The 19,987-nt window shown below is 40.3% G+C and overlaps 1 long non-coding RNA gene across 1 annotated transcript in view; it reads left to right on the plus strand.

Moving 5' to 3' along the window:
* Positions 1-13,772, plus strand: part of LOC138751492 (uncharacterized) — a 28,562-nt gene extending 14,790 nt beyond the window's left edge. Inside the window, exons 2-4 of the long non-coding RNA XR_011349983.1 lie at positions 4,919-5,002; positions 6,189-6,265; positions 10,665-13,772. This is a non-coding gene — a long non-coding RNA (uncharacterized lncRNA). The remainder of the gene's footprint in view (positions 1-4,918; positions 5,003-6,188; positions 6,266-10,664) is intronic.
* Positions 13,773-19,987: the final 6,215 nt, after the last annotated feature.

Genomic DNA, 19,987 nt, shown 5'->3' on the forward strand with positions numbered 1-19,987 from the left:
GGTTGGGGTTGGGTGTTGGGTTTTTCCTCCTCTGCCTTTTGTCAGTGAGGTGGGCTCTGCGGTCTTCTTCAAAGGAGGTTGCTGCCCGCCAAACTGTGAGGCGCCAAGATGCACGGTTTGAGGCATTATCAGACCACTGGCGGTGGTCAATGAGACAGGCACCAAGAGATTTCTTTAGGCAGTCCTTGTACCTTTTCTTTGGTGCACCTCTGTCACGGTGGCCAGTGGAGAGCTCGCCATATAACACGATCTTGGGAAGGCGATGGTCCTCCATTCTGGAGACGTGACCCACCCAGCGCAGCTGGATCTTCAGCAGCGTGGACTCGATGCTGTCGACCTCTGCCATCTCGAGTACTTCGACGTTAGGGATGAAGGCGCTCCAATGGATGTTGAGGATGGAGCGGAGACAACGCTGGTGGAAGCGTTCTAGGAGCCGTAGGTGGTGCCGGTAGAGGACCCATGATTCGGAGCCGAACAGGAGTGTGGGTATGACAACGGCTCTGTATACGCTTATCTTTGTGAGGTTTTTCAGTTGGTTGTTTTTCCAGACTCTGTGTAGTCTTCCAAAGGCGCTATTTGCCTTGGCGAGTCTGTTGTCTATCTCATTGTCGATCCTTGCATCTGATGAAATGGTGCAGCCGAGATAGGTAAACTGGTTGACCGTTTTGAGTTTTGTGTGCCCGATGGAGATGTGGGGGGGCTGGTAGTCATGGTGGGGAGCTGGCTGATGGAGGACCTCAGTTTTCTTCAGGCTGACTTCCAGGCCTTTTTATTACTAAATTACAACAAAACCACATGAAGTTTTTGAAAAGTTTTTGTTTTGTAAATCACTTGAGGATAGTTCAGTTGTGGGGTGCAGAGACAGATATTCCATTTCTGCTTGATTTGCAGATTTTGTACATGAATTTACAATGCAATCAAAGCACTAATTGAGAGTAGATGATAGAGACCCTCTTATATAGATGAGATTTCAGAATAAAAGCCCTCATCTTTCTCAATTGTTTTGTTAGCATAATTGACACAGGAAGTATTTTTCATTTTTTTTGTAAACAGCCGATATAATGTCATGTGGGTTTCAGATAGAAAACAGGAATCCACAAGTATATCCAATGGGTAATTCAATCTCTTTGGCATTGAGAATAATGGGGTAAATTTTGGCAGCATTCAGTTCATGTTATTACAACTAGAACTAAATCTGTTGTTCTGGGATTCCGTCAACCTATATATTCAGAGAATGAACACGTTATGAACAATGCAATGCCCAGCTCAGTTCCAATCAAGTCCAAATTCAAGTTCAAGTTTATCATCTGACTGTGCACATACATCCTGATGATCTAGCGGTTTTCCAGCCCACAGTGCGTGCCTGCACAAACAATGCACAATAATCACATATATGCATAAAGATACAACAAAATAAATATGTAAATATTTTGGGATGATTTACTCAGTTACAAGATACTTTAATTTTAATTTATAGATACAGCACAGTAACAGGACCTTCCTGCCCTTGCTGCCCAAATACACCAATTAACCTACAAATCTCATAGGTTTTTGGACGGTAGGAGAAAATTGGAGTACTTGGAGGTAATCCATGAAGACATGGTGAAAACATACAAACTCCTTACAGATGGAGATCGAGTTATCTGGAGCTGTATTTGCTGGAATTTAGAAGAATGAGAGGGATCCCATAGAAACATGTAAAATTATGAAAGGCATGGATGAGATCAAGGTCCATTGGTGGGAGACCAGAACTAGGAGACATGGGCTGAAAGTTCAGGGTAGTAAATTTAGGACAGAGATGAGGAACAACTGCTTTTCCCAAAGGGTGGTGAATGTGTGGAATTCACTGCTCATTGAAGCAGTGGAGGCTACCTCAGTAAATATATTTAAGACTGGGTTAGATAGATTTCTATGTAGTAAGGGAATTAAGGGATATGGTGAAAAGGTGGAGATGAGCTTATCATCAGATCAGCCATGATCATATTGAATGACAGAGCAGGCTTGACAGGCCGGATGGCCTACTCTTGCTGCCATTTCTAATGTTCTGAATTAGAAAAGTATATTCCATAATCCAAGATTGAAGCTGATAGAAAAAAAAACTACGAGGACATAATTCTAGTGCAGACAACTGTGCTGGCAGTCTCTCTGGATGGTGTAGCGAGGCGGAGGGGTGGAGTTGGGACAAAGGGGCGGAGTTGGGACAAAGGGGCATACGAGTGAAAGGTGACAGGCAGAAGAAAAAAAATTGAAAAGCACAGGTGCTGCCAGCTTGAGGGGTATAACAGCAGCTGTACAGAAACACGACATTTAACTTTGCCCAAATCTGATGAGGCAAAGATGATAATGGGGATCATTGGGATAGAGGTAAAGGATAGACCGAGCCAGATGGAAAAAGGATCTGGTAGGAGACATGTGTGGATAGTGGTTGAAGGGAGTTAGGAGGGGGAGGTTGGTGTTTGTGTAAAATCCTGTTGTTGATTGTGAAAGGTTTCCTTGTCAAGCTCACTCTAACCTCAACACCAATATTGCCTGGCCTGGTATTGGGAACAGAATCTTGGCTGCCTTCTAATGGTACAATTTGGCTACCCTCCTCATTAAGATGAAGAAATTAAGAACAGGAATTGGCCATATAGCAAATCAACCCTGTTCAGTTCTTCAATAAGATTACAGCAGTCTGGATCTTATCCTTAGCTCCACTCTACTATCTGTTTCCATTCCTTGATATGTCCATATATTAGTTTAGCTTTGTATAGGATTTTGCCTCCACAATTGCTGGGTATAGAATTTCAAATGCTCACAACCCTCTGAAAGCAGAGTGGATGGATGCAGAGGTCCATGCACTTCTCAAAGCTCAAGATGCTGCCTTCAGGATAGGAGACAAGATGACACTAGGATCAGCCAGGGCTAAACTCTTGCATGAAATCCAGAAGGCAAAGTGTGGGTACACACAGAGGAACTATACAGTTGTACCTCCATTATCCAGCACTCTGTGGTCCAGCACATTTGAATCTACCACCTTTAATACAAACTCCTTACTGACAGTGCAGGATTCAAACCCTGGTCCCGAGTGCTGGCGCTGTAAAGGCATTACTCGAACCGGTACACTAACCATGCCACCCCATGGTTTTATTTCCTGTTTTAATCTTTGTTTTACCTTTGATATGTTTACATAGGGGATTGTCTTGGGGTTCCATTTCTGTTTTTGTGGCATTTTCTGTGGTCCGGCAATGACCAGGTCCCAATGCCCCCGAATTAAAGTACAACCTGTAGTCCACTGTGTGACAATGGTAGCAAGGTATCAAAAGAATAGCACATCACAAGTGACCTTGCAAGTGAACAACAGTGACATTTTCTTATTCATGATTGAAAAAGAAAAACAGGCAGACTCTAAAGAAAACTCCTTCTCTCCCTTAAGAACAGAGCCCTTGTGTAGCCATATCCGATGTGAGGAGAATCCTATCCAGAGTGAATCCACTCAAGGCAGTGGGACATACCCAGCTAGGCTCTGAAGGACTGTGCAGACCAACTGACAGAGCCCTTATGGAGATCTTCAACAAGTTACTGCAACAGTCCATTGTCCCTCCAGGTTTTGAGGCAGCCACCTTCATCCCAGCAACAAAGAAGGTGACAATAACAGGCCTCAATGAATACCTCCAAGTAGCACTGATGATGCTATAGCCTCATCCCTCAGTACAATAGGATGAAAAATAAATTTGAACTGAACAGTATTTCTACATGCCTGGAGGCTGGTAAAATTGGGACATTTAAGAGAATCTTAGGCATATGGATGCAAGAAAATGAGGGTTATAAGTGAGAGTTAGGGAAAGATTAGATTGTTGTTAAGCCCCTTTTACACAGCCACTTCATGGTGCCACAGAATATATGAACACAGATAGTTGGAGTCATTGTAGTCCTGCCTTTAAGCTGGCAGCGGAGTAGTCACAGCACTGATCAATGTTTGTGTAAAAAGTGCGAGCCGGCAGGCTGGGACCAGGAAGGGAAAGGATGTGCTTGTGTACGTTATATGTCACACTAGACACCAAACTCTATTGTGTTACATGTCATGCCATTTTTGCTTCTGGAATGCCTGCATGCTTTATAAAATGACACACTGCAGCAGCATTATGCCGGCATTGTTTGGTTCAGTGTAAACAAGCAAAGCCTGCTTCATGACTGTCTTCTTTACTGCAGTATTGCAGGATCTCTGTGTAAAAAGGGCTATAGATCAACATATGGGTTGAATGGTCTGTACTGTGCTGTTGTATGTTCAAGTGAAGAACACCTTCAGGCACTCAGCAGCTCAGACTCCATCCATGGGTAGAAAAGGTCTTGTTAATGTTTGGAGTAAAAACCTTTATATGACAAATAAAATAGAATAGGTGAAATTACAGATATAAAGGGGGATGTGATATAAGCTAGAAAGGTTGGGAAAGTAGGGAGATAGGGAAAGGGAGAAGGAGTTGAGAAAAGAAAAGTTTGAGAGAAAATATTAAGTACAAGACTAGGTCAAGAAGAGATGGAAAGAGTGGAATCATATTGGAGTGGGAGTCACCCAAATTAGAGAAATAAATGTTAGTACTGCTATGTTTAAGGCTGGAAAAGAGGAATAAGATACATTTTTCCTCAAGTTTACATTTGGTCTCACACTGACAATGGATAAGGCTGAGGGCAAAAGTGCTACTATAGGAATGGTTGGGGAGTTAGAATAGTTGGCTAAGGTTTAAATGTTCAGCAAACCAGTCACCCAATCCACATTTGGTCTAAACCTATGTGAAGAATGCCACAGTGAGTTCACTGAATCCAGCATTTTAGGTTGGATGATGTGTTCGAAAAGCTCGGCCTCACCTGAATGGTCTGCTTGTAGATTACAGTATTTGTTACCATTGTGCTTCTCCTTCATGAATTTTGTATGTTTCAGTAAGATCCCCCTCATTCTTCCAAACTACAATCCTGGTCGACTCAATCTATTCCTTAAAATACAAATCCCGGAACCATAGAATAAGTAAGTGAACCTTCGTCACATTTTCTCTACATCCTTCCTCAGGCAAAGAAACCAAAATTCACCAAGCCTTAAGTAATATCATATTCCTGCATTATTATCCTCTCATTATGAAGGCCAACATAGCATTTGCTGTCCTCAGCACTTAGTGCACCTGCATGTTCATCTGCACTGATGTGTGCACAAGCACATCCAGAGTCCCTTTGAACAGTAATGCTACCCAATCGCTCATCATTTAACAATAACTCTGCCTTATTGCTTTGTTCACTAGACCTTGCTGTTTGCCACGTTATATTCCATTTGCTGTGCTTTTTCTTTTGGCCTGTTAGGCTTACCCCTATCCATTGAAGTCTCTTTACAACCTGTTCTGTACTATCAGCAAATGTGAAAATATGGCATTTAGTGACTCAACTAAATTGCTGACATAGATAGTAAAAAGCTTGGGTCCAACCGGTGATGCTTGCATTTCCTCAGTTGTCACAATTTGAAAACCTAGTATTATCATTTAGTTCCCACTCTTTGTTTTCTATCCAATATTCAATTCTCAGTCCATATCAATATATTAGTCCCAGTTCCAGTGTTCTAATCTTGCTGGTCTCCTTTGAGGAATCTTTCAAAAGCCTTCTAAAAATCCAAAGAAAATACACATCTGCTAGTTCTCCCTGGTCATATCCACAAAGAATTCAGAGATTTGTCAAAGTTGATTTTTTCTTCAACAAGTTCATCAATCCTATTATTATTTGTGAGATGTTCTGTTTTGTACATTCCAGACTTTTTCCTAGCATTAATATTAGGATAAGAGGTCAATGGTTCCTCTTACCTTCTTTCTGAAATTAGTAGAACATCCCACCCATTCTTGGCAATCCATGGTACATCGCTGCAGAAAATTGGGAAGGACAGCACCGAGACCATACAAGGACAAGGAAATCAATTCCGAATAGTAGATCACATCCAAAACTTCCCACCAGCCCATCCCAACAAAGGTGTCAAATCTTACCCTATTAGAGACTATCAGTCTCATGTCATCCTCCTGAAAAGGAAATAGATCGTCCTCAACTCCAAATGACTGAGTAAGGAGGAGAAATTATCACGTGAAATCCTGCTTGTGCTGTTAAGAGGCAGAGATTGTGGTGTTCAATCTCAAGCATGGCTCAGGCTGGTATTATAATTGTTGACATTTGCTGTTAAGGGATGACTGAAAGACATGATGCATTTTGACCAAGATGGATCCCAAAGACTAACTTACAATAAAAGAGACCTGATAAGGTAGGCATTTGCTCTTTTGCTTCTAGCTTTGAGTATCATCTGTTGTAAAATGGTCCCCTTCACAAATATCTCCAAGCATCAGACTCTCCAGCACACTTCAAAGGAGGGAGGTGTTCTGTAACACCATCTGTTTGCAGCTCCTGTCTCTCAGAGGTCATGGATGTATCAGTAGTGGAGGTCATCAGACACCAAATGCTGAGAGTGTGGTTTATACATTTACTGTCCCCATTCACAAGTCCCTAATTTTCTTGGGTACATTTATTTCACAATGTTCAGATCATAACGGCATTACATTGGACTAATTATTAAGAAAGAATCTTGCAAATTTCAATTTGATATTTTTATAAGACAGTCCATCCAAGTTAAAAAAAAATTAGCAGTACTAGCGACCTTGCTATTGTTGAAGCTGTTTAATACCAGTCCTTCTGACTTTACAGTCGTGGAGTTGAAATGTTAAACCAATAAAGTTAAAGAAATTAGTTGCAGTAATCCTGTCAAGTTGTAAGTGTGCTAATTTATAAAGTATTCAATATAGCTGCCAAACACAAATCCTGATTAAAGCCAGACAAACCTGTTAAAACATTCCATGTACCCCTGATGTGATATAAACACATTTTGACTTTTGACGAATGGCACTCATGTTATTTTACCAAACAAGTTGACATTTTAACTCCCTGTAGTTTGAGGGGGAAAAGCTAAAATCGGATGTGTTGGTATTACAGATAAGTTAGGTAAATGTGGAGGCACGAGGGGACCTGGCCAAAGATGATCATAAGAATTACCAAAGGAGGGAAGACAGTAGAGCAGCAATGACAGGAGATTCTCGGAAAAACTCTGAAGATGCAGGATTGTTTCTTCACAAAAAAGTGTTCAAAAGGGAGGGTGAGGCAACTATGGCTGACAAAGGAAGTCAGAGAAGCGAAAGAAAGGGTGGGTGTGGGTGGGGTTGCATGTACTGCATGGGCTAGCCTGCCCCCTGAACCTGTGACTCCTACAAATTCCCATAACAGCTGTTACACCCAAATCCTTCCCTCAGTACCTGCCTTGGAACCAGGCCAACGACATGCAGGCTGTGCTGACACTTTAAGGTCATTAAAGCCTATTAATCATGATTCTCTGTCTGATTGTGGTTGATTGATAGTACAATGGTATTACAAAAAAAAAATTAATAGGAAGCCGGAGGACTGGGTAGCTTTTAAAAACCAACAGAAAATGGAATAAATTTAAAGAAGATTAAATATGGAAGTACACAAACTTATCACTTAAAAGTGGATGCTATAAAGCAAAAGAAAGCCAAGAATGGACATTGGACTGCTGGATAATGACAAAGATGGAATCCAGCACTGGGAAGTGTAAGGAAGTGTATGGTTAAGCAATTTGGTGTCAGGTCAGACTATTTTCTAAATGGGGAGAGAATTCAAAAGACCTACTCCAGGATTCTCTGAATGTTAACTAGCCAATTGCGTCAATATTAAAGAAGACAAATTGCAAGGTTAGCATTCATTTAGAATGGACTAGAATGTAAAGACAAAGATGTAGATTGATACTTTTTAAGGCATTTGTCAGGCCAAATTTTGGGCACGATTATCTAAGGAAGGATGATATAGGATGCCCAGAGAAGGTTTACGAGAATGATCCCAGGGATGAGATGGAAAAAAATACAAGGAATCCCTATGATTAATCTGTGATTAGTAAGGGATTGCTTAAGGTGGTATGTGAGTGGGAAAGGAAGGTTGAGAATCACAGCTCTTGACACAATTGTTATTGAAATATTTTGCTTGAGAAAAATTGTCATTGGCCCATTTCCTTTGGAGTTCAGAAACTGTCCCCATATGCCTGTCTGATAGATCAGAAGCACTCTTCAGGAGGCAGGTGTGGATGTCTTCCAATGAATAAAGATAGATAGACAAATCCCTTGGACCAGATATGATATTCCCCTACACCATGAGGGAGACAAGTGCTGAAATTGCAGGGCCCTTGGTGGATATATTCAAAATGTCTTTAGTCATGGGGGAGTTGCCAGAGGATTGGAGAGTATTCAAGTTGTCCTGCTGTTTAAGAAGGCCTCCAAAAGTAAACCAGACAAGTGAGCCTGACATCAGAAGTATGCAAGTTATTTGAAGGATTTCTGAGTGATAAGATATATAGATCTTTGGACTGTAATCAGCTGATTAGGGATAGTCCGCATGGATATGTGCATGGTAGGTCGTGTTTAATAAATCTTGTAGAGTTTTTTGAGGAAGTTACCAAGAAGGTTGATGAAGGAAAGGCTGTGGATGTTGCCTATATGGACTTTAGTAAGGCCTTTGATAGGGTTCAACATGAGGGGTTGGTTCAGAAGGTTAGAACATTAGGTATATACATAGTGAGCTTGCAAACTAGATTTGAAATAAGCTTGGTGGAAGAAAACAGAGATTGGTGGCAGATAGTTGCTTCTCAGTCTGGAGGTCTGTGTCAAATGGAGTGCCTCAGTGATTTGTGTTGCGACCATTATTGTTTGTTATCTATAAATGACCTAGATCAGGGATTCCCAACCTGGGGCACATGTAACCCCAGTAGTACATTTGCACTTTTCATGGGGTGCATTGGGTCTGAGAGAATAACCACTACTGTACAATACAAGGTGTTGTAATCTGCAGTCAGATTGCACAATGTCGTATTTTTTATTTATCCTTAACTTTTAGGGGTACAGGGAACCTATAAAAATGCCCAAGGGGTATAGAGGAACAAAAAGGTTGGGAATCCCTGACCTAGATGATAACGTGGTGAATTGGATCAGCAAATTTGGAGATGACACAAAAATAGGAGGCATAATGGTCTGTGAGGAAGATTTTCAAAGCTTGCAGAGGGATCTGGACCAGATGGGAAATTGAGCCAGTATATGGCTGATGAAATTTAATGCAGACAAGTCTGAGGTGTTGTACTTTGGAAGAGTGAATTAGGGTAGGATTTACACAGTAAAAGGAAGGCCATTGAGGAGTGTGGAGGAGCAAAGAGATCTGGGAATACATACATTGTTCCCTAAAGGTGGTGTTGCATGTGGACGGGGTTGTAAAGAAAGCTTTAGGCATCTTAGCATTTATAAATCAAAGAATTGAGTATAGAAGTTGGGATATTATGTTGAAGTTATTCAAGTCATAGGTGAGATCACACTTAGAATATTGTGTGCAATTCTGGTCACCCAGCATCAGGAAAAATATTAATAAGATTGAAAGAAGATTTACCAAGATGTTGCCAGGTCTTTAGGAGTTGAGTTGCCAGGAAAGATTGAACAGGTTAGGACTATACTCCTTGGAATGAAGAAGAATGAGGGGAGATTCGATATAGGTTTATAAGATTATGAGGGGTATAGACAGACTAGATATGAATAGGATGTATCCTCTTAGATTGGGGGGGGGGGGATAAATACAAGAGGTCATAGCTTTAGGCTGAAAGGGGAGAGGTATAAGGGGAATATTAGGGGAAAGTTTTTCACTCAGAGTGGTAGGAGTGTGGGATGAGCATCCATTTGATATAGTGAATGCAGATTCAAACTTGAGTTTTAAAATGAATTGGATAAATACATGGATAGGAGTGGTCTGGAGGGTTATGGAATGATAGTAAGTAGTAGGACTAGCTAATTTCATTGATTGGCACAGACTGGGAGGGTTGAATGGCCAGTTTTATGTGCTGTACAGTTCTATGGTTCTATGATCTAATGTCTGCAGAAGACTTCATGAACAGAAATGCAGAGGTTACACTGCAAGAAGCAAACCACCAGATAATCACAGAAAAAGGATAACCAGTTTACTCAGTATTTAAAAGAGCCTGCAGAATTCTGCAAAAAGGTCTTCTGGACAAATGAGATCAAGATTAACCTGTATCAGAATAATGGCAAGAGCATAAAGCAGTGGTTCCCAACCTTTTACTTTCCACTCACATACCACTTTATGTATTCCCTATGCCATAAGTGTTCTGTGATTAGTAAGTGATTGCTTAAGCTGATATGTGAGTAGGAAGGGAAGGTTGAGAATCACTGCTCTAGACCCAATTATTACTGAAATATTTTGATTGAGAAAAATTGTCATTGGCCCATTTCCTTTGGAGTTATGAAACTGTGCACATAACAAATCAATTTGGAATGATTAAAACAGTGGTTTTCAAATTTTTTTCTTTCCACCCACATACCACCTTAAGCAATCCCTTATTAATCACAGAACACTTATGGCATAGGGAATACTTAAAGTGGTATGTGAGTGGAAAGTAAAAGGTTGGGAACCACTGGCATAAAGGAACTGCCCAAGATTTGAGATTCAATTTATTGTCATAAAATAATGTCTTATTACACAGAATTGCTTTTGCCTGCTGTGAACCACACAGATTCCCGATCGGCAGAAATTGTCTGATTTTTCTCTTACAGTCAGAGAAAGAAGCAAAAGAGAGTACCTTCAGATTCACCATGTGTCCATGGATTTGCCTCCAGTGGAACTGCAGCCTCCCCAGCCACAGAGTCCAATCCAAACCATTGGGAACCCAAGTTCCAGATACGAACCTCCAACACGATCAGGAACCCTTCAGTGCTTTCAACACCCCCTCACATCCTGGTTCTGATATCTGGGATCTCTTCAGCCAGATGAGCCAGTTGCCAGCAGACCACAGCCCAGTGCGATTTCCCCAACATCAGTCTCCAGCAGCCCATAACCTCCGCGGGTTCCTCACTTCAAGTCATCAGCAGCCTGCCGTATGTGTGGGTCTTTCAGCCTTAGGGCTCCTCATTGGTCTGCCACCATGATCACTGTCCCAAGGGTCCTCTCCTTTTCTTCTCCTCAGCCAGGGGATTGACTCCCTGCTTTCTGGTGCTCTGCTCCAGTCTTCTGCTCCCTGTAAGTCTGCAACCCCCTCATAGCTGCTGTCAATCAGAGGCACTGCCATCTTGGGTGAAGACATGGGTATGGAATTTTCAATAGACTTACCGTCTGTTCCTTTAATGGGCCATTAAAAGCAGATAGCAGTCGGATTGTGCAGTTGGACTTTGTGGGAGCGCTGTATCTCCACTCCTCACTCTCCGTGGGTCGCACCTGCAGCAGCGCTGCCATTACAAGGGCTCTGGAAGCACCATCATTTTCATCATCCTCAGAGTTATCCAAAGCAAATCCACTCATCTGTTAAACATGTTGGTGGGGGTGTTATGGCTTGGGCATGAATGGCTGCCACACATACTGATGCAGTTCACTTATGATATAATTGCTGACGGCAGTAGAAAAATTAATTCTGCGGTGTACGTCTTATCAGCTCAGTTCAAGCAAATGCCTCCAAATTCATTGGAAGGTGCTTCATCCTACAGCAAGACAATGATCTCAAACATACTGCTCAAGCAACAAAGGAGTTTTCAAAGCTAAAAATTGAAAAATTCTTGAATGACCAAGTCAGTCACCCAATCAAAATCCAATTGAGCGTGCCTTTCATAGGCTAAAGATAAAATCTCTAATCAGTGAGTAGAGGACCTTTAATTTTAAACTTCAGCCATATTAACAATCAGCTGGAGCTTTGGTTTAATGTTGGACAAAAAAATGTTGATTAATCATTGCACTGGAGTGGAAACCATGATTAAGAATCAAGTTTTGGTGGGTACTCATGGACATATTGAGGGTGAAATTTGGTAAGATAATCTCTCTCCACAGTGAGAGTAATTAGGACCATGAGTTCCAAAGCTAATCATAAACCTGTGAAAGTGGACCTGAGATGACTTGAGAAACGAACGCGAATAGGGCTACAAATATCACCATGCTTTGCAAAGAGCAAGAATTATTTTACAACAAGAAGCACTTCTACATGCATCTAGCCTCACCACTAAGGACCAGTTGGCAAGATTCCAAAACAGGAATTGCAGAGCAATTTCTGACTGAATAAGTGGCCGGGCAGGTGTCAGGGAAATAGTGGGAGATAGGGACCACAAGGTAAGTTTACCTTGATCTCCCTCCATCAAACCCCTGGTGGCATGGTCCCTTGCCTGAGGATGACCAGATTGTCTTGTTGGGATCCAAAAATGGACCTGCTTCAGGAAGAAATTTGGATTGGACAAGGTTACTGAATACTTACTCGTAAATTAAAATGTTAATTAAACAATGAATGGAACTCAGTATATTGGGAACCGGGGAATAATTGGCTAGCTTGTTCGGGTGTGAACTCAATCTATTGGGAATCAGAGAGTAATTAGCTAGCATGTTTGGGCACTTAGTCTATTGTAAGAACAACAACAGAACAGTTATATAAAATTGGTGAAGGCACTCCGATGCAGATTATGTGTTTGTTTGTCAAACCTTCTCAGGACTGCTTTAACAAGATGAAGCAAGAATGGATAACTAGTGCTGCTCACGACCTAGAGTTAATGAATGTTTTCTACATTTTAAAATTTGAAAACAAGTAATTTTTTTCAAACATTTTTTTTTCTTCAATATTTCCCAGTTGTTTTTGGATGATTAATGTCTGTGGTGTCTTTGGCAGATGGAGAACTTTAGGGTTGGGCTTTTACGTGAGTGTAGCAGCCAGAAAGTGAGGGACGGCCCAGTATGAATGACAGATTAGAGCTGAGCCAGCAATAAAAGACAGTGCCTGGGACAACACCAGATGAAATGGTATAGTCCAACAGCAGACAGCTGGTGATACCAAGGGCAGTGAAAGATCAGTTCCATATATCCTAAAGAAAGAGCATTCATATGTAGATGAAATTCCAACCAGGAAATATTCCTATTGTAAAATTTTTATCATAGTTGTACCACATTAACTTATAAAAATTAATCTTCACTGTATTTTGCAGGTGTTATAAATGTAAATAATGATAATATTTGAAAAATATTAACCAAGTGATTTATTGTATAAATACATAATTTATAATGTAACAGACAATATGTGCTGGTATCTACATCCTTTATGTTCCATCCTGGAATAAATGCAAAATGCTCAGTCAATATTTTTTAAACATTGTTTGGATAACATACTGCTGTGGATCTTATTTCCTGCCAGTGAGTTAGAGCTAAAATATAATTGTTGTAAGTAATGTTTGATTTTAGCTTACTAAGCTCAAATGTGTTTGAACTTCAATATATACTCCAGGGCATTGGTAGAAAATGTTTGTTTGTCCTGCTGCAGTGCCACACTAAGTTTCTAATTTCATTGCTCATACACCCAAATGCGGTGTGAATGTACACTGTGCTGTTTTCTCAATTATTGCACAAAATACTCTTATTCGAAAGCATCTGCTGTAAACTTGCACAACTAGTCCTTTCTGATGATTTAATTTAGAATTCTCTATATAATAGCATAATTTTAATTCTAATATCACACTTAAAACTGCAAACGTTGGAGCCTTTCTGCACATTCAGAATTTCCATATCACATGTGAATGAAGCAACCCAGTTGACATATCCTGGAGATTGCCTTTCATTGGAGAAATCTGGATTTAGCTGAAAATTACTGCTTTCTTTTTTATTGAAGATATTTTGCCACATCAGAACAAGATAAAATAAACATTGTGCTATAATCTATAAATGTGCTGCTTTGGGATTTAATTCACACGTCAGTGTAACAATGTTTCACGATTTTCAGCAGTATGAATTTCTACTGAACTAGTTTTAAACTGCACATTACATAATGTCAGTAAGGTAAAGGTCACCATAGTGTCAAAGAGATGGGTGTTGTTGATAAATAATAGAGGCTACTGACAAGTATAAAAGCCAAAGCTTTCTTTCTTTATCATGGTTAAAAGACATTCTTTCCCATCCTGAATGATGACCTCCACCTGCCTCCTCAACTCCCTTCAAGGTGAACATAGTTTTCGAGAGGTTGTGTGTTTTTGGGTTTTGAACTGTTCACGTGAGCTGACCTTGAAGGCTTTCTAAATCACATGGAAGACACATTTTTAAATTCCTTTCCTGGGTGGTGATAAAAAGGAAGGTTTCTAAACGTGGAAGTAAATTAACTAGTTAATTAATAAGGAAGGAAGGAAGGAAATGTCTCAGTTCAGGGAAGTCATATATACAGAATGTGGAAACATAGGAGAGGTTGAGGAAGATTATTTTTAATTAACATCCTAATCTGGGAAGTCTTTCAGTGAATTAATTATAGTATAGTTAAGGACATTTTGTGCATGGTTCCAATGAACTTTATATCCTGACCACACTTATTCCTGGATGCAAAACATGAAAAACAGGCCAGTGACGGTATATAACAACGACCGATTGCAACTTTCTCAAGTTGAAATTCAGTTATAAACGATGGTTTGTTAACGGTAGTTTTCCACTTGCATTTTGATGTGTCACTCTGGAGTTTCACTTGAGGTCAGGTTCTGTTTTTCTTGGGAATGCTATTGAAGTGGGAGGAGACCATTCTCTAAGATATCAAGTCACAGCAAAAACACTTAAAGCTTCACTGCAACTGCCTGCCTCCTGAAACTGGAATACCAGACCTTGTAAATTGTCCTTTATTGAAGAACATTTGTTTCATAAAATAGGTTTCTTTAAATCAGAACATTTGTACAAAATCTAGCTCGTCATCCAAATTCATGAAAGCACCACCCTTTGTGTTGTGCAATCATAGTAGAAAACAAATGAAACAAGATGTTAGATTCATTTTGCACAGGGTTACTAAACACAGCTTAAATATGGCTTTGGACTTGAAGGGTTCTGACCTGAATTGTCAGCCATTCTTTTTCTCCCACTAATGCTGCTTGACCTGCTGAGTTCCTTCATCAGAATGGTGTTTGCTCCCATTTCTATTCTCAACTTCACATACAGCTTTTGTTTTACAATCTTTGTTTACAATGCAAAATATTCTGTAGGAATATATTGAATAGATTATCTGTACCTGTTTATTCCACCACTACTGTTGTAATCAGGATAGAGAATGGCAGCTATATAAAAGAAACGATCTGCTATATTCACTCTCAGATTTTTTTAAAATGAACTCAAGTGAGGTATTGTCTCCCCAAAGAATAACTAGTGTGTTTATTTTATTGACGTTGTTCCTTTTTCTTTCCAGTCAGATTCTATTTCAGTTTATGTTGCTTTGAAATTATATCTGAATTTCATCATTTGTAATTTCACCAGATAGGCAATGCTGCCATCTATGTGTAATGCCAGCTATGAGAAAAATACAGCATAGTACAGGCCCTTTGGCCCTCTTCATTGCGCCAATCTATATATTATTTCCTTTAAAAAAAATACTAAACCATCCTTACCTCATAACCCTCTATTTTACCTTTCATCCACGTGCTTGTCCAAGAGTCTCTTAAATGCCTCCAATGTTTCAGCCTCCACCACTACACCTGGCAAGGCATTCCAGGCACCTAAAACTCTTTAAAAAAAACCAAAAAAAAACCCTGATGTCTCCCCTAAACTTTCTTCCCTTCTCTTTGAACACATGTCCTCTGGTGTTTGCTGATCCCGCCCTGTGAATCTGGTGTTCTTTGTCCACCATATCAATGCCTCTCATAATCTTGTAGACCTCTATAAAGTCTCCTCTCATTCTTCTATGTTGCAAAGAGAGAAGTCCCAGCTCTGCTAATGTTGCCTCATAAAACTGGTTTCCCAATCCAGGCAACACCCTGGCACATCTCCTCTGCACCCTCTCCGTAGCTTCTACATCCTTGCTATAATGAAGTAACTAGAACTGAACACAATAGTCTAAGTGTGGTCTTACCTCTCGACAAATAAATTCAATCCCCCTATTAATGAAGCCCAGCATCCAAAAGGCCTTCTTAACTATCCTAGCAACTTGTGAGAGATGTATGTGGATTTACACCCCAAGGTTCCTCTGTTTATCCACAGAGGATAATAAGTAACTGACTATTAATCCTGTACACAGCCTTCCAAAATCCTTCCAAAATACATAACCTCAAATTTATCCAGATTGAAATCCATCTGCCATTTTTCTGCCCAACTCTGCATCCTGTCTATGTCCTCTTGTAAGGTTCGCCAACCTTCAGCTCCATCCACAACTCCTCCAACCTTCATGTCATCCGCAAACTTATTGACCCATCCTTCCACCTCTTCATCCAGGTCATTTATAAAAATCACTAAGAGCAGGGGTCCCAAAACAGATCCTTCTGGCATTTCACTGGTTACTAACCTCCAGACAGAATACTTTCTTTCCACTATTACTCTCTGCTTTATTCCTTCAAGCCAATTTTTTATCCTCTATTATTTATCAACAACACCCATCTCTTAGATACTACGGTGATCTTTACCTTCCTGTCATTATGTAATGTGCAGTTTAAAACTAGTTCAGCCAAGGTTCCACTGATCCTGTGCCTCAACTTTCTGGATAAGTCTCTCATGCAGGACCTTCTCAACTGCCTTGCTAAAATCAATATAGACCACATATACCTCCCTACCCTCATCCATTTCTTTTGTTACCTTCTCAAAAAACTCATTTAGACTTATGAGGCATGACCTTCCCTTCATAAAGTCATGCTGACTATCTTTGAGTAGGCATTCTTCTCCAAATGTTCATAGATCCCATCCTTAAGAATCCCCTCCATTAGTTTGCACACCCACCCATGGGTCTACAATTCCCAAGATTCTCCCTTTCACTTTTTAAACAAAGGGATTATATTTGCCATTCTCCAATCCTCCAGCACTTCCCCTGCAGCCAAACAGGATTCAAAAATCATAGCTACTGCCCCAGCTATATCTTCTTTCACTTCCCACAGCAGCCTGGAATATATCGCATCTGGACCCAGGAATATCTTGATGTTTTTAAGATTCAACACTTCCACTTCCTTAATCTCCACATTGTCCAGTTCACAGGCCTGTTCAATTTTGAACTCACCATGATCAATGTCATTTTCTCTTGTGAAAACTGATGCAAAGTATTTATTTAGGACCTCGCCAACCTCCTCTGCCTCCAGGCATATGTTGCTCCTGTGACTGATATATTGTATTTTATATTATAAATAAATGTTTTAAAGGAGCTAGATTGTGGGGAGTTAGAGTGTAGGTCAAACAAAAACACCTCATAAAACAGATCTTATTTAAAATGCAAGAGCCTTGCTGGAAGTGAGACATTGAGGCACCAAGAGCCTTTGCAAAGACAAAAGCTATGTAGAAATGCTTTGCTAAGAACTTCAAAAGCAGGTGTAAATGGATTATTGCTTTTGAAAGCAACAGATGAACAGGGTCTGAAGAATGGATTTGGTGAAACAATCTGTCTGGTTGCTGTTCTAAGAAGGTCATGTGGTTTTATAAACAGAGACAGAGAATTCAGTTCAAATTCTGCAGTGGCTTTTGGATTCTGGCAGCTTGTTTAAACCCCATTTAAGATGGATTGTGAGTTCTGAGTTCAGCCTGTTGAAAACCCTTGTGGTCCATACAAGAGGAAATGGCTGGCTAGAGTGTTTCACCTGAAATAAGGGAAACAAGAGGAACTCTGGTGACCTGGAAGAGGTCATCATTTGGAAAACTCTGTTGGGGCAAGTTTCTTCAGCAAGACACTGAAGTGGCTGATGGAAAGAAGTCAGTTTGTGTGTCCAATGAGCAAACAATCTCTCTGAAACCAACAAGAACCTTTCTGAGTGGTAACCATTTAAGCACCAGCACTTGGTGAAAATTCATAAATGATCAATTTTGTGCACAGTATAAGAATTGCCAGATACCGGTGAACTTGGAGGAGTGAAGTACGAGATTGGAGTGTGAATCAAATAACTTCCCTGAACATATACACATTACATACACGTGCACTTAGAATTAGAAGGGGGTTAAGTTAAATTAATAGTAATAAGTTGAAGTTTCATCCTGTTTTTATGTTAAAAGAAACAAAAGCAATCTTTAAGCAACCAGTTGTCTTGGTGAATTTCTATTGCTGCTGGGATTTGGGGTCCTCTGAGCCCATAACACCCCCTTTATCCTTTAGCAGCCCCACCTTCATTCTTTTCAATGTTCTGTTCTTTACATACACATAGAATGTCTTGGGTTCTCCTTAATTATACATGCCAAGACCTTCTCATGCTCCCTCAAGCTCTCCCAAGACCTTAAGCCCCTTCCTGGCTAAAATAGACTTCTCATGTGCCCTTCTTGTTTCCTGCTTCCTATATCTAATGCATGCTTCCTTCTTCCTTTTGACTATTTGCCTGACCTGATTTGTCAGCCATGGTTCCATTTTTCTACTATCTTTTCCCTGTCCCAGTGGGACAAACCTATCTTGAACCCTGCACAAGTTGTCCCTAAACTTCCTCCTCATTACTTCTGTGCTTTCACTCTTAAACATCCATTTTCAATTTATTCTAACTAATTCCTGCCTCATCCCTTCATAATTAACCCTTCCCCAGTTAAGCACTTACCCAGTTTGAGTGTTTTTAATCCTTTTCCATAGCTATGTTGTAGCTAAGGGAGTTGTGGTCACTCTCACCAAAATGATCCCCCACTGAAAGGTCTGCCACCTGACCAGGTTCATTCCTTAGAACCAAATCCATTATGGCCTCTCTTCTAATTGATGAGTCCACATACTCTGCCAGGAATCCTTCTTATACACACCTTATAAATTCAGCCCTATCTATCCCTCTTGCAGTCAGTAGATGCCAGTCAATATTAGGGAAATTGAAATCACCCATAACTACAACCCTGCATTTCCCTCACCATTCCAAAATCTGCCTGCTTATCGATATCCCGAGAGCTATTTAGGAGCCTATAGACCACTCCCTGCACAGTGATAGATCCCTTCCCATTTCTAACTTCCCCACACACCAACTCAGCGTCCACCCTTTCCACAACCGTGATACACTCCAATGACCAGTAATGCTACTACCCCCTCCTTTTCTTAGGCACTAATCCAAGTTAGTTTGCCAATTTCACAAATTCAGAGAACCTTTCTGGGAAATGTAATGTAAAATAAATTGCAAACAGGTGGTGGGTCAAAGCTAAACACATTTGAAAACAGACAGACAACATGAATGAACTGTTATAGAATTCAGCTGATTCATTTCTTTTATTAACTTTCCATCAGGGAGGATTTGAAATTGTACATGCATCACTTTTGCTTGTTTTTGGCTCTGGTGACATGTCAGTGTATTGTGGGTTGATTTCGCCAAGACAAAAGTTGTGTGCCTTAGAATCCAAAGTGGTGCATGTATTGCATCCATCATATCTGAACATCACATCAGAACATCAACAAATGCTACATCAACCCTTTGGTAGTTAACATCAGGGCCCTATTGAAAGTGTTATCTGTCTTGCATGTGACTCAAATTTATACCAGATCTGGTATAATCTAATAGTTCTAACAAACCATGGTGTTTCATCAAATTATTGACACAAATAGTCAACAATGCTATTAATCTCCATCTTGAGAAGTTAAGCTCAAGCATTTTAAGATACTCAAAAGTGAAACTTGGCCAATCAGCATCAATTATGAATGTATGTTACACCACTCCCTGTGTGGCATTATCCCTTGTATTGAGAATAGGCAGATTGTGCTGAATAACCAGCATAAAGTTTATATTGGACTTCAGCAATTAAGATAATACTTTGCAAAGCTGAACGTATACTCAGCGGTGCCCCATTTCCTTCCTTCCCTACCTATGTTAGTTAAAGGAATCATCAATTGCATTCAGACTGCTAGCTGATTAAGTTAATGGCTTCTATGGCTCAGCCTTCTTCTGTGGGTTTTCCTCTGCAAAGTGAGCTTAAATGTCACCTGACCTTCTGGGAACTTGGCACATGAACTATCCTTTCCTAGTGATGCAGCTACAGG

This window comes from Narcine bancroftii, chromosome 1 (assembly GCF_036971445.1).
Source record: "Narcine bancroftii isolate sNarBan1 chromosome 1, sNarBan1.hap1, whole genome shotgun sequence".
Taxonomy (NCBI): domain Eukaryota; kingdom Metazoa; phylum Chordata; class Chondrichthyes; order Torpediniformes; family Narcinidae; genus Narcine; species Narcine bancroftii.